The following is a 13,173-nucleotide window of genomic DNA, read 5'->3' as shown; positions in this document are numbered from 1 at the left end:
TTATTTGTTGTGTTATTTTTGTGTTTGGTATGAATGTCACACTCAGCTTTTTATCCACACAATCTCTCCACTGTGCTAAGAATCATGAATAGCTCAACTGGGTACTGTATATCCTTTGAGAGAGTAAGTTCTCTGCGAGAATTATTTCATGGAATGTTAAAGCTGCAGTTCAAGCGGCCATTTTAAAAGAAACATATATTTTTGTTTCCAATATGTGCATCGATACAATCTGCACACTGACAATCCTTTCTCCTGTGATTGATCGGCGAAAAATCGTCTCGGGGTTCATTAAATCCCTGTTAGGGCTGCAGAAGATTACCCAAGATGCAAAGTTCTGTGTAGAAGGTCATGTGACCAGGCAGTCACTAGATACAATTGGTGCACTGCTAGAGAGCGGGCAGGGCTTGAGAGCCAGAGTCAGTTTCAGAAGAGGAAAGGGATGTGACTTTGTAAATGGTTGCTATAGAAACAAAAATGCTTGGAACATTAGAATACATTAAAAATGTCTTGAAAAGTTTTTTTGTTTTTTTTAATGCTACAAGTATTTTCTCATAGTACAGAACTGATTTATTAAAAAAACACAAATGTATTATTTATTTATTTATTTATAAAATATTTTACCAGGAAGTAATACATTGAGAGTTACCTCTCGTTTTCAAGTATGTCCTGTGCACAGAGTTAAGACAAATAATACATGGTTACAAATACAGTTACATAATGAGCAGGGTATACATTAAAAACAAGACATTGCATGCACAGTTAAAGATCATTTGTATTATGGGCGTATGAAACAGTTACAGACCACATTAAAATGTGTGACAGCCTTAGATTTGAAAGAACTTAGACTGGTGGTGGATGTGAGAGTCTCTGGTAGGTTGTTCCAGTTTTGGGGTGCACGATAAGAGAAGGAGGAGCGGCCGGATACTTTGTTGAGCCTTGGGACCATGAATAGTCTTTTGGAGTCTGATCTCAGATGATAGGTGCTGCATGTGGTAGGGGTGAGGAGCTTGTTCAGGTAGCTGGGTAGCTTGCCCATAAAGAATTTGAAGGCAAGACAGGAAAGGTGAACTTTGCGCCTAGACTCTAGTGATGACCAATCTAGTTCTTTGAGCATTTCGCAGTGATGTGTGTTATAGTTGCATTGGCGAACAAAACGACAAATTGAGTTGTAGAGGGTGTTAAGGTTGCTAAGGTGGGTTTAAGGTACCGAGCCATATACTATGTCTCCAAATGTAGGATATTGCTTGAACTGCAGCTTTTAAAACAATCAATTCCTACCTTTACCATACAAAGTTATCTCCACTGGAGGGGATGCTGAGATTGGTACAATGCCTTATCAGAATATATAATGAGGAATTAAAAATATATAATAAACGGCACAAATGAATATGATCAAAATGTTGTCCAAACTCTGACTGATACTATACTCAGTGGAAAAGACAGTAATTTGATAGTAGGAGGGGATTTTAATTGGGTAGGATCCATTTATGGATAAGTCACTCCAGAATCAAAGAAAATCAAGGTTAAAACTGGTGCAAAAAGGCGCGCACAGGGGTTTAAGGATATTTTGGGACTGGAAGACAGCTGGTGAATTTTTAACCCTTTGGAAAGAGAATACACTTATGTCACATGCACATAATTTATTCTCCAGAATAGATTATATCTTTACCAATAGTGGGGTAATGGGGAAGGTCACAGATACTAAAATTGAATATATAATCATCTCGGATCATGCCCCAGTATGGGTGGAGGTTAATATGGGACAAAGAGCACATGGAGATAGAATATGGAGATTTCCTCCTTTTTGTACAATAACGAAGAATTTAAAGCATTTCTTCTAATATATTGGCTTTATTTTAAGGAAACTAATGCGGCTCGTTGCAATGCAGGAAGGTTATTCTGGGACACTGGGAAGGCAGTTTTAAGAGGGAAAATAATTACATATATAAGAGAAGGAGATTGATTTGGAGTTCTCTAAGGTGAGCAAACAGTTAAGTACAGTAATAGATTCTGTGCTTTTAAGCTAAATCCCACTACAGATAACAGAGACAGTTGTATGAGAGCTAATGATGTATGTGAGGTTTGGCTACCTTGCTGTTCTGGCCACTAGAGGTCAAATCCTGCACCTGGAGTCCTGACCAAGAGTATGAAACAATGACATCACAGAAAAAAAATGAAGAAAAACTCATTATGATGAATCTCATGAAGGTAACGCAACAGAGACTTTGAGCATCAAGGACCGATTCTAACTTAAGAAATGTTTGGTTATTTTAGACAGTCTGAACTGAACTAGAAAAATGAAAATCCCATTATGAAGACCTCAATAAAAAAAATGTCAGTACTCTTTGAAATGATGGAATAGATCAAAGAGAAGTTTGAGAACATGCTGCTAATCTTCCAAAAAAAATACAAATAATAACTATCCAAAAAATACCGAAACTGTAATTATTGACGAATGGCTGCATCTTCGGGAACACTTGCAATTAACTGGAAAAAAAAATCTATGGTCGAAAGGATTTGATGGATGTGTGACGATGGGCTAGATGTTCTCTATCCTAACGTTGACATTGCGCTACGAATGTTCGTGTGCATAGCATGCCACCAACTGCACAGCAGAACGTTCCTTTTCTTGTCTTAGACGAATAAAAAATTATTTAAGATCCAGAATGACCACATACAGGCGCAATATTTTGTCGATTCTCGCTATAGAATCAGAACTACTCTCATCGGTGTCATTTGATTATATTAGCAATTAATTTGCTGCTTCGAGGGTGAGACGAAAAATGTAGGGGCGGCAAAATTGTAAATCCGCCACTGTCTAAGGGGGTTATTCATTAAACTGCAATAGTGTCAAAAGTGGGCACTATCACACAGAAACTCATTGATGATCAATGTGGGTTTTTGCTCAATAATTCCCTGAACGGCAGTGGCTCAGTTTAATTAATAACTCCCAAAGTCTAGAGAATATTTGCACAGAGGAGGAATGGAGACAAGCAAATGAGCCAAAACATGAAGGTGTTAACCAACACCAGATATACGAAGACTGGACAATGAGTGAGAACTGGGATTTTTCATAGTTACATTTCAATTGGTGTTGAATAGTAGTTTTATCAATGTTACAAAATACATATATTTTCTGCATGCTCTAGTCTCAATGACACCTAGAACTGCAAAACACTGCCCTTATATGTTTCATGGCGGTGTCCACTTCATCAGTGATGCAGATAAAGTGACAGTTGGGGCAGCCTGGTAGTGCATATTAAAGGTTAAGTCTGCATACCTAAACAAAGTGAGAAGAAACCCCCAAAACACAAAAACAAACTGTCTAAAATGGTGCAAATAATATGTTACTTACACGTGACATACATACAGTTAGGTCAGGAAATAATTGGACACTGATCCAAGTTTTGTTATTTCGGCTGTGTACCAAAAGAAAATTCAAGTTACAGTTAAATAATAAATATGGACTTAAAGTGCAGTCTATCAGCTTTAATTTGAGGGTATTCACATCCAAATTGGAGGCAGGGTTTAGGAATTACATCTCTTTAATATGTAGCCCCCTCTTTTTCAAGGGACCAAAAGTAATTGGACAATTGACTCAAAAGCTGTTTTATGGACAGGTGTGGGATATTCCTCCGTTATTTCATCATCAATTAAGCAAGTAAAAGGTCTGGAGTTGATTCCAGGTGTGGCATTCACATTTGGAAGCTGTTGCTGTGAACCAACAACATGTGGTCAAAGGAGCTCTCAATGCAAGTGAAACAGGGCATCTCTAGGCTGCAAAAAAAAAGAAAATCCACCAGAGAGATGGCAGGAACATTAGGAGTGGCCAAAACAGTTTGGTACATTCTGAGAAAAAAAGAACGCACTGGTGAGCTCTGCAACACAAAAAGGCCTGGACGTCCATGGAAGTGGTGGATGATCGTAGGATCCTTTCCATGGTAAAGAAAAAACCCTTGTGACAAAGTGATTGGTGAAACCTGGCGCTAATTAAATGCTAGTGATCACTTAAAATACAGTGAATATATAACACACATATGATGGTGTAAAAAAATTAAAGTGACTAAAAATAGTGCAATTGTGAAAAAGTAATATAAGTTGTAACCCCCTGCTCAGACCCTCTGGAAGGGACTGTCTTGACTGGTCCCAGATGATCAATACGCTATTTCTCAAACCAGGGGGAGCATGTGGGAAAAAACAACAAAGAAAAAACACACTAAGTGCAGACAATAATGTTCAATGGTGAAATAATGTGATGCTTGGATCCTATGTGCTGCCTACTCACAGAATGTCAGTAGGATAAAGACAGTGGCGGGATATGTGGAGTCTGGTGGGTCTCTCTGGACACAGACAGGAAGCAGCTAGGACTAGAATATCAGGTGCAGACGTACATGGAAAGATAAAGACAGACCTCCATGGTGCAGATCAATGGTACAAGGATAATATTTATGTAATAATAAAAATGTGCACTTACAATGTTAAAAATCAATAATAGCGTTTTATCACTATATCAGTGAAATGGAGTGTGTAGATGGTTGCCGCAGCTCACCGCACCGTCGACGTCCCGGATGGGCTGTTTCACAGGCTCTCTGTAGCTCCCTCTGCACCATGCAGTGTGGGGATCGCCTCCAGCGGTTTCTCCGGCGCGACACGTCACTTCCGGTGGGCACGATCAGCTCTGTCGCGTCACTTCCGGTCCGGCAACAGATTGACAGCTCGCAGCACCAATCCTCTCACTTCCTAGGCGGGTCCACTCTACGCGTTTCGCCAATAGAATGGCTGGCTTCGTCAGGAGTATGGAACCCCCCCTTCATGCTAAACCTTATATACTTTGCTTAATTGCCGGTATTCTTAACCTCTGAAATGCTGCTGTGGGGTCTATGACTATCTAGAGACATGGTTGGATGTATTCACATAGTCAATTAAAAAGGGGAATAAACAAGCAGATTGGAAATTGGGGAAATACTCTGATAGTATTCCATAATGTGCAAATCCAGCAATATAAATAGCGGTCACTATATATATAAGAGAACTAGGGCTTTTGAGGTGGGGAGTGGATACGAGGTATACAAAATATGCAAAAATACATTAAATTTTTAAAAAAAAATACATTTGAAACTAGCGTAAAAAACTTTATTGTTATTCAATGTTTAAAAATAAAAGTATATTTTGATATATATGTTTAAAAGAGTTCAGTGGTAGTGATAGGTCTAAATCCATCTTTATAGTTATGAAAATGTGAATACACCCCAGAAAAATGCTATAACATATTATATGATTAATACCATTATATAGCTCTTATTGAAGGGATGGTGTAGTAACAGCATAGGAATTCATTATAATTCCCAAAATATTGGGATATAATAAACATATTTAATACAATAGTTCAAAAAACATATTTTCAATATTGAACAGGACATAATACATGTTATCACAATACACATACTAAATCTAAAGATCTAAACGACACATATGGTAACGGAGTCTTCTTGTTCACCTATGGAGGGGAAAGAAAGGCACATTAAAATCCAATTATTTATTTCAAAAAGGGAGCCACGTCTATTTCCATATTAAGGCCTCTGGGGTGGAGAGATCTTAGTTTGTGGATCCAGAAGGATTCTCTTTTGATAAGTTCTAAGTTCCTATCTCCTCCTCGCCAGTGTTGTTTGACTGATTATATGGCCATATATGTTAGTCCTTTAGGATCTCCCTGGTGTTTCTCCAAGAAATGATTCGGGACACTATGAGTGACTAAATGTCTCTTAATGCTGCTAAGATGTTCCAGTATTCTGGTTCTTACTGGTCTTTCTGTTTTACCTACGTACTGCAACTTGCATGGGCACTCAAGGACATAAATCACATGATCGGTCCTGCATGTCAAGCATGATTCGATCTGGAAAACTTCATTTGTCACATTTGAACAGAACTCTGTTTTTTGTCTGTCTTAAATTCGCATGCCCTACAGTTATTGCAGCCGAAAAAACCTTTTCCCGTTTGGAGCCAGCTATCGGAATTGGTGTCACTCCTTCTTAGTACACTCGGTGCCAATCTGTTTTTAAGATTATTTGCCCTTCTAAAGATGATATTAGGCTTCTCAGGAATGGCATTCCCCAAAATTGGGTCATTTCTGAGAATGTCCCAGTGTTTGTGAATGATGCTCCTTATAACCTTCGCTTCTCCACTATAATTAGTGAGAAAAGCAAAATCAAATTTCTCATTTCGTTCTTTCTTTTTGACTTTGGTTTTTAGCAAATCATCACGATTGATTACCTCCACTTTCCTCATTGCACTATCCAGCTTTTCTTCCCCATATTCCTTCTCTAAAAATCTTTTTTTGAGATACTCTGCCTGTTTGAGATAAGTGGTATTATCACTACAGTTCCTTTTCAGCCTTGTAAACTGTCCAGGTGGTACACCGTCCATCCACCTGGGCAGGTGACAACTCGATCTTAGTATATAGTTGTTTTTGTCAGTCTCCTTAAAATAAGTTTTTGTTTTTATTTTGTTTTCTTCAATAAAGATTACAAGGTCTAAAAAATTTACACTTAGTTGGCTCAAGCTGCTAGTGAATTTCAGGTTATTCTCGTTAACATCTAAGGAGGCTAAAAACTTTTCTAGGGATTCTTGACCCCCCCTCCATATTAAAAACACATCATCAATGAAACGGCGCCAGAGGACAAGATCCTCCCCCAGATTGCCACCTGGCCAGATCTTCTCATCCTCCCAAACGGCCATAAAGAGGTTGGCATAACTGGGGGCGAACCTCGTCCCCATCGCCGTTCCACATTTTTGAAGATAGTATTCTTCTCTGTACCAAAAGAAATTGTGATTTAAAATGAATCTAATGCTATCTACAATAAAATCAATCTGTGTCTCAGTAAGGTCTTTGTCTCTAGATAGTACCTGTTTAATCGCTCTACACCCTTTTTCATGTTCTATTATTGTGTAGAGCGATGTGACATCACAAGTGGCCATAATAAAATGTTCTTCCCATTCCACTTTGCTTAAAGTATTGATCACATCTGTAGTGTCCTTCAAATAGGCCCTCTGCTGTACTACATATTTTTGAAGGAATGTGTCTATGTACAGTGACAGATTGGCCGTTAGCGAGTCAATCCCCGAGACTATAGGTCTGCCTGGGGGATTGACTACACTTTTATGAACCTTTGGTAGATGGTAAAAAACTGGTAGTTTAGATCTGTCACTGTACATAAACTTGTATTCATTGTCATTTAATATGTTCAGTTCCTTCCCCTTATCCAAGAAGTTTTTCAACTCCTCCGTAAATTTCCTCATTGGGTTGGTCTTTAATTTGGTATATGTATTTGCATCTCCCAATAGTCTGAGGGACTCTTTGTCATATGCCTCTCTGTCTAACAGCACTATTCCCCCTCCTTTGTCTGCAGGTTTTATGACCAGATTTTCGTTTTCAGTTAGATCTTTCAAGGCTGTTTTTTCCTCTTTTGTAAGATTATTTTGCATTTCCCCCTGCCTTGAAGCTAAATCTTCAAAATCTTTGTTAATCATTTTGAAGAAAACTTCTAAATGGTCACCTTTAGCATAATGAGGATAGAAGGTAGATTTCGGTTTCAGATTCGTATGAATAATACGTCTTTCTTCTAAAACCACTGGGGGAATGGTCTGTTCAGGTCTATCTATTGTCTCTTTCCCAAGGAAGTACCTTTTTACAGTCATTTTACGGAGGAATTTATTCGCATCTATGAAAAGGTCAAACGAACTGTGACCCCTCATAGGTGCAAAACTTAATCCTTTTGATAACACATTATGTTGAGCTTTATTAAGAGACACTGAACTCAAATTAAAAATATTTGTCTCCTTCACTTGTTGCTTCTTTTGTATCCTCTTTCTTCTCCCTCTCTTTCCTCTGAATCTCGACTTCTTTTTGAGTCCTTCCTTGCTTTTGGACAGGGTTGCGTCCCTTTGTCCCACAAAGTGGAAGGTCCCTCCCCTAAAAAATCTTTTTCCCGGTGGTGACTTTTGGGGCTTACGTCCCTCTCTTTGTCCCTTCTATCAAACGAGTTAACCCGTCTCTCTACTGTATATCCACTGGAGATTTGTTAGCTTTGGACATCCTATCTTTTTCTCTTTTGTCCCTTTTTTCTTTATTTATAGGGGTGTAATTGGACCTTCCTCGTTCTTGAAATTCTGACCTAGATCTAGACTGATCTCTATTAGGCTGTATATTCTTTTTATCCCCTTCTGTCTTAGTTTTTTCTTCCGTATATTGAGTTCTTTCTTTACTTTCATGATAGTTTTTCTTAAAGAATTGTTTTTTATGGGAACCCTGGTATTCACCCTTATCTCTACTCTTTCCACGTCCCCAAGTTCTCTTATTGATCCTATTTTTCTTCCATGTACGTTGCTCCCCTTTGTTATAATCCTCCTCGTCACATATAAATTTACGCATTTTTGATGTTTCTACCTCCTTTTCCAGAGTATTTAATTTCTTTTGTAGTGCTGTGTCTTTCTCAATAAACTCTGGTGTGTTTACTAGTGGTGTGAGTATATCTTGAATGGCAGAGTTTATTGAGAAAGACACAGCACTACAAAAGAAATTAAATACTCTGGAAAAGGAGGTAGAAACATCAAAAATGCGTAAATTTATACGTGACGAGGAGGATTATAACAAAGGGGAGCAACGTACATGGAAGAAAAATAGGATCAATAAGAGAACTTGGGGACGTGGAAAGAGTAGAGATAAGGGTGAATACCAGGGTTCCCATAAAAAAGAATTCTTTAAGAAAAACTATCATGAAAGTAAAGAAAGAACTCAATATACGGAAGAAAAAACTAAGACAGAAGGGGAAAAAAGAATATACAGCCTAATAGAGATCAGTCTAGATCTAGGTCAGAATTTCAAGAACGAGGAAGGTCCAATTACACCCCTATAAATAAAGAAAAAAGGGACAAAAGAGAAAAAGATAGGTCCAGTGGATATAGAGAGACGGGTTAACTCGTTTGATAGAAGGAACAAAGAGAGGGACGTAAGCCCCAAAAGTCACCACCGGGAAAAAGATTTTTTAGGGGAGGGACCTTCCACTTTGTGGGACAAAGGGACGCAACCCTGTCCAAAAGCAAGGAAGGACTCAAAAAGAAGTCGAGATTCAGAGGAAAGAGAGGGAGAAGAAAGAGGATACAAAAGAAGCAACAAGTGAAGGAGACAAATATTTTTAATTTGAGTTCAGTGTCTCTTAATAAAGCTCAACATAATGTGTTATCAAAAGGATTAAGTTTTGCACCTATGAGGGGTCACAGTTCGTTTGACCTTTTCATAGATGCGAATAAATTCCTCCGTAAAATGACTGTAAAAAGGTACTTCCTTGGGAAAGAGACAATAGATAGGCCTGAACAGACCATTCCCCCAGTGGTTTTAGAAGAAAGACGTATTATTCATACGAATCTGAAACCGAAATCTACCTTCTATCCTCACTATGCTAAAGGTGACCATTTAGAAGTTTTCTTCAAAATGATTAACAAAGATTTTGAAGATTTAGCTTCAAGGCAGGGGAAAATGCAAAATAATCTTACAAAAGAGGAAAAAACAGCCTTGAAAGATCTAACTGAAAACGAAAATCTGGTCATAAAACCTGCAGACAAAGGAGGGGGAATAGTGCTGTTAGACAGAGAGGCATATGACAGAGAGTCCCTCAGACTATTGGGAGATGCAAATACATATACCAAATTAAAGACCAACCCAATGAGGAAATTTACGGAGGAGTTGAAAAACTTCTTGGATAAGGGGAAGGAACTGAACATATTAAATGACAATGAATACAAGTTTATGTACAGTGACAGATCTAAACTACCAGTTTTTTACCATCTACCAAAGGTTCATAAAAGTGTAGTCAATCCTCCAGGCAGACCTATAGTCTCGGGGATTGACTCGCTAACGGCCAATCTGTCACTGTACATAGACACATTCCTTCAAAAATATGTAGTACAGCAGAGGGCCTATTTGAAGGACACTACAGATGTGATCAATACTTTAAGCAAAGTGGAATGGGAAGAACATTTTATTATGGCCACTTGTGATGTCACATCGCTCTACACAATAATAGAACATGAAAAAGGGTGTAGAGCGATTAAACAGGTACTATCTAGAGACAAAGACCTTACTGAGACACAGATTGATTTTATTGTAGATAGCATTAGATTCATTTTAAATCACAATTTCTTTTGGTACAGAGAAGAATACTATCTTCAAAAATGTGGAACGGTGATGGGGACGAGGTTCGCCCCCAGTTATGCCAACCTCTTTATGGCCGTTTGGGAGGATGAGAAGATCTGGCCAGGTGGCAATCTGGGGGAGGATCTTGTCCTCTGGCGCCGTTTCATTGATGATGTGTTTTTAATATGGAGGGGGGGTCAAGAATCCCTAGAAAAGGTTTTAGCCTTCTTAGATGTTAACGAGAATAACCTGAAATTCACTAGCAGCTTGAGCTAACTAAGTGTAAATTTTTTAGACCTTGTAATCTTTATTGAAGAAAACAAAATAAAAACAAAAACTTATTTTAAGGAGACTGACAAAAACAACTATATACTAAGATCGAGTTGTCACCTGCCCAGGTGGATGGACGGTGTACCACCTGGACAGTTTACAAGGCTGAAAAGGAACTGTAGTGATAATACCACTTATCTCGAACAGGCAGAGTATCTCAAAAAAAGATTTTTAGAGAAGGAATATGGGGAAGAAAAGCTGGATAGTGCAATGAGGAAAGTGGAGGTAATCAATCGTGATGATTTGCTAAAAACCAAAGTCAAAAAGAAAGAACGAAATGAGAAATTTGATTTTGCTTTTCTCACTAATTATAGTGGAGAAGCGAAGGTTATAAGGAGCATCATTCACAAACACTGGGACATTCTCAGAAATGACCCAATTTTGGGGAATGCCATTCCTGAGAAGCCTAATATCATCTTTAGAAGGGCAAATAATCTTAAAAACAGATTGGCACCGAGTGTACTAAGAAGGAGTGACACCAATTCCGATAGCTGGCTCCAAACGGGAAAAGGTTTTTTCGGCTGCAATAACTGTAGGGCATGCGAATTTAAGACAGACAAAAAAACAGAGTTCTGTTCAAATGTGACAAATGAAGTTTTCCAGATCGAATCATGCTTGACATGCAGGACCGATCATGTGATTTATGTCCTTGAGTGCCCATGCAAGTTGCAGTACGTAGCTAAAACAGAAAGACCAGTAAGAACCAGAATACTGGAACATCTTAGCAGCATTAAGAGACATTTAGTCACTCATAGTGTCCCGAATCATTTCTTGGAGAAACACCAGGGAGATCCTAAAGGACTAACATATATGGCCATAGAATCAGTCAAACAACACTGGCGAGGAGGAGATAGGAACTTAGAACTTATCAAAAGAGAATCCTTCTGGATCCACAAACTAAGATCTCTCCACCCCAGAGGCCTTAATATGGAAATAGACGTGGCTCCCTTTTTGAAATAAATAATTGGATTTTAATGTGCCTTTCTTTCCCCTCCATAGGTGAACAAGAAGATTCCGTTACCATATGTGTCGTTTAGATCTTTAGATTTAGTATGTGTATTGTGATAACATGTATTATGTCCTGTTCAATATTGAAAATATGTTTTTTGAACTATTGTATTAAATATGTTTATTATATCCCAATATTTTGGGAATTATAATGAATTCCTATGCTGTTAATACACCATCCCTTCAATAAGAGCTATATAATGGTATTAATCATATAATATGTTATAGCATTTTTCTGGGGTGTATTCACATTTTCATAACTATAAACCCATCACTACCACTGAACTCTTTTAAACATATATATCAAAATATACTTTTATTTTTAAATATTGAATAACAATAAAGTTTTTTAAGCTAGTTTCAAATGTATTTTTATAAAAAAAAATTAATGTATTTTTGCATATTTTGTATACCTCGTATCCACTCCCCACCTCAAAAGCCCTAGTTCTCTTATATATATAGTGACCGCTATTTATATTGCTGGATTTGCACATTATGGAATACTATCAGAGTATTTCCCCAATTTCCAATCTGCTTGTTTATTCCCCTTTTTAATTGACTATGTGAATACATCCAACCATGTCTCTAGATAGTCATAGACCCCACAGCAGCATTTCAGAGGTTAAGAATACCGGCAATTAAGCAAGGTATATAAGGTTTAGCATGAAGTGGGGGTTCCATACTCCTGACGAAGCCAGCCATTCTATTGGCGAAACGCGTAGAGTGGACCCGCCTAGGAAGTGAGAGGATTGTTGCTGCGAGCTGTCAATCTGTTGCCGGACCGGAAGTGACGCGACAGAGCTGATCGTGCCCACCGGAAGTGACGTGTCGCGCCGGAGACACCGCTGGAGGCGATCCCCACACTGCATGGTGCAGAGGGAGCTACAGAGAGCCTGTGAAACAGCCCATCCGGGACGTCGGCGGTGCGGTGAGCTGCGGCAACCATCTACACACTCCATTTCACTGATATAGTTATAAAACGCTATTATTGATTTTTAACATTGTAAGTGCACATTTTTATTATTACATAAATATTATCCTTGTACCATTGATCTGCACCATGGATGTCTGTCTTTATCTTTCCATGTACGTCTGCACCTGATATTCTAGTCCTAGCTGCTTCCTGTCTGTGTCCAGAGAGACCCACCAGACTCCACATATCCCGCCACTGTCTTTATCCTACTGACATTCTGTGAGTAGGCAGCACATAGGAGCCAAGCATCATATTATTTCACCATTGAACATTAAAGAAAAACCCCTTCACAACATCCAGCCAAGTGAAGAACACTCTCCAGGAGGTAGGCATATCATTATCCAAGTCTACCATAAAGAGAAGACTTCACGAGCGCAAATACAGAGGGTTCACCACAAGGTGCAAACGATTCATAAGCCTCAAGAATAGAAAGGCCAGATTAGACTTTGCCAAACAATATCTAAAAAAGCCAGCCCAGTTCTGGAACAGCATTTTTTGGACAGATGAAACTAAGATCAACCTGTACCAGAATGATGGGAAGAAAAAAGTATGGAGAAGGCTTGGAACGATTCATGATCTAAAGCATACCACATCATCTGTAAAACGCGGTGGAGGCAGTGTGATGGCATGGGCATGCATGGCTTCCAATGGCACTGGGTCACTAGTGTTTATT

This window comes from Ascaphus truei, chromosome 3 (genome assembly GCF_040206685.1).
Source record: "Ascaphus truei isolate aAscTru1 chromosome 3, aAscTru1.hap1, whole genome shotgun sequence".
Classification (NCBI taxonomy): Eukaryota; Metazoa; Chordata; class Amphibia; order Anura; family Ascaphidae; genus Ascaphus; species Ascaphus truei.
This window is presented reverse-complemented; position numbering follows the sequence as displayed.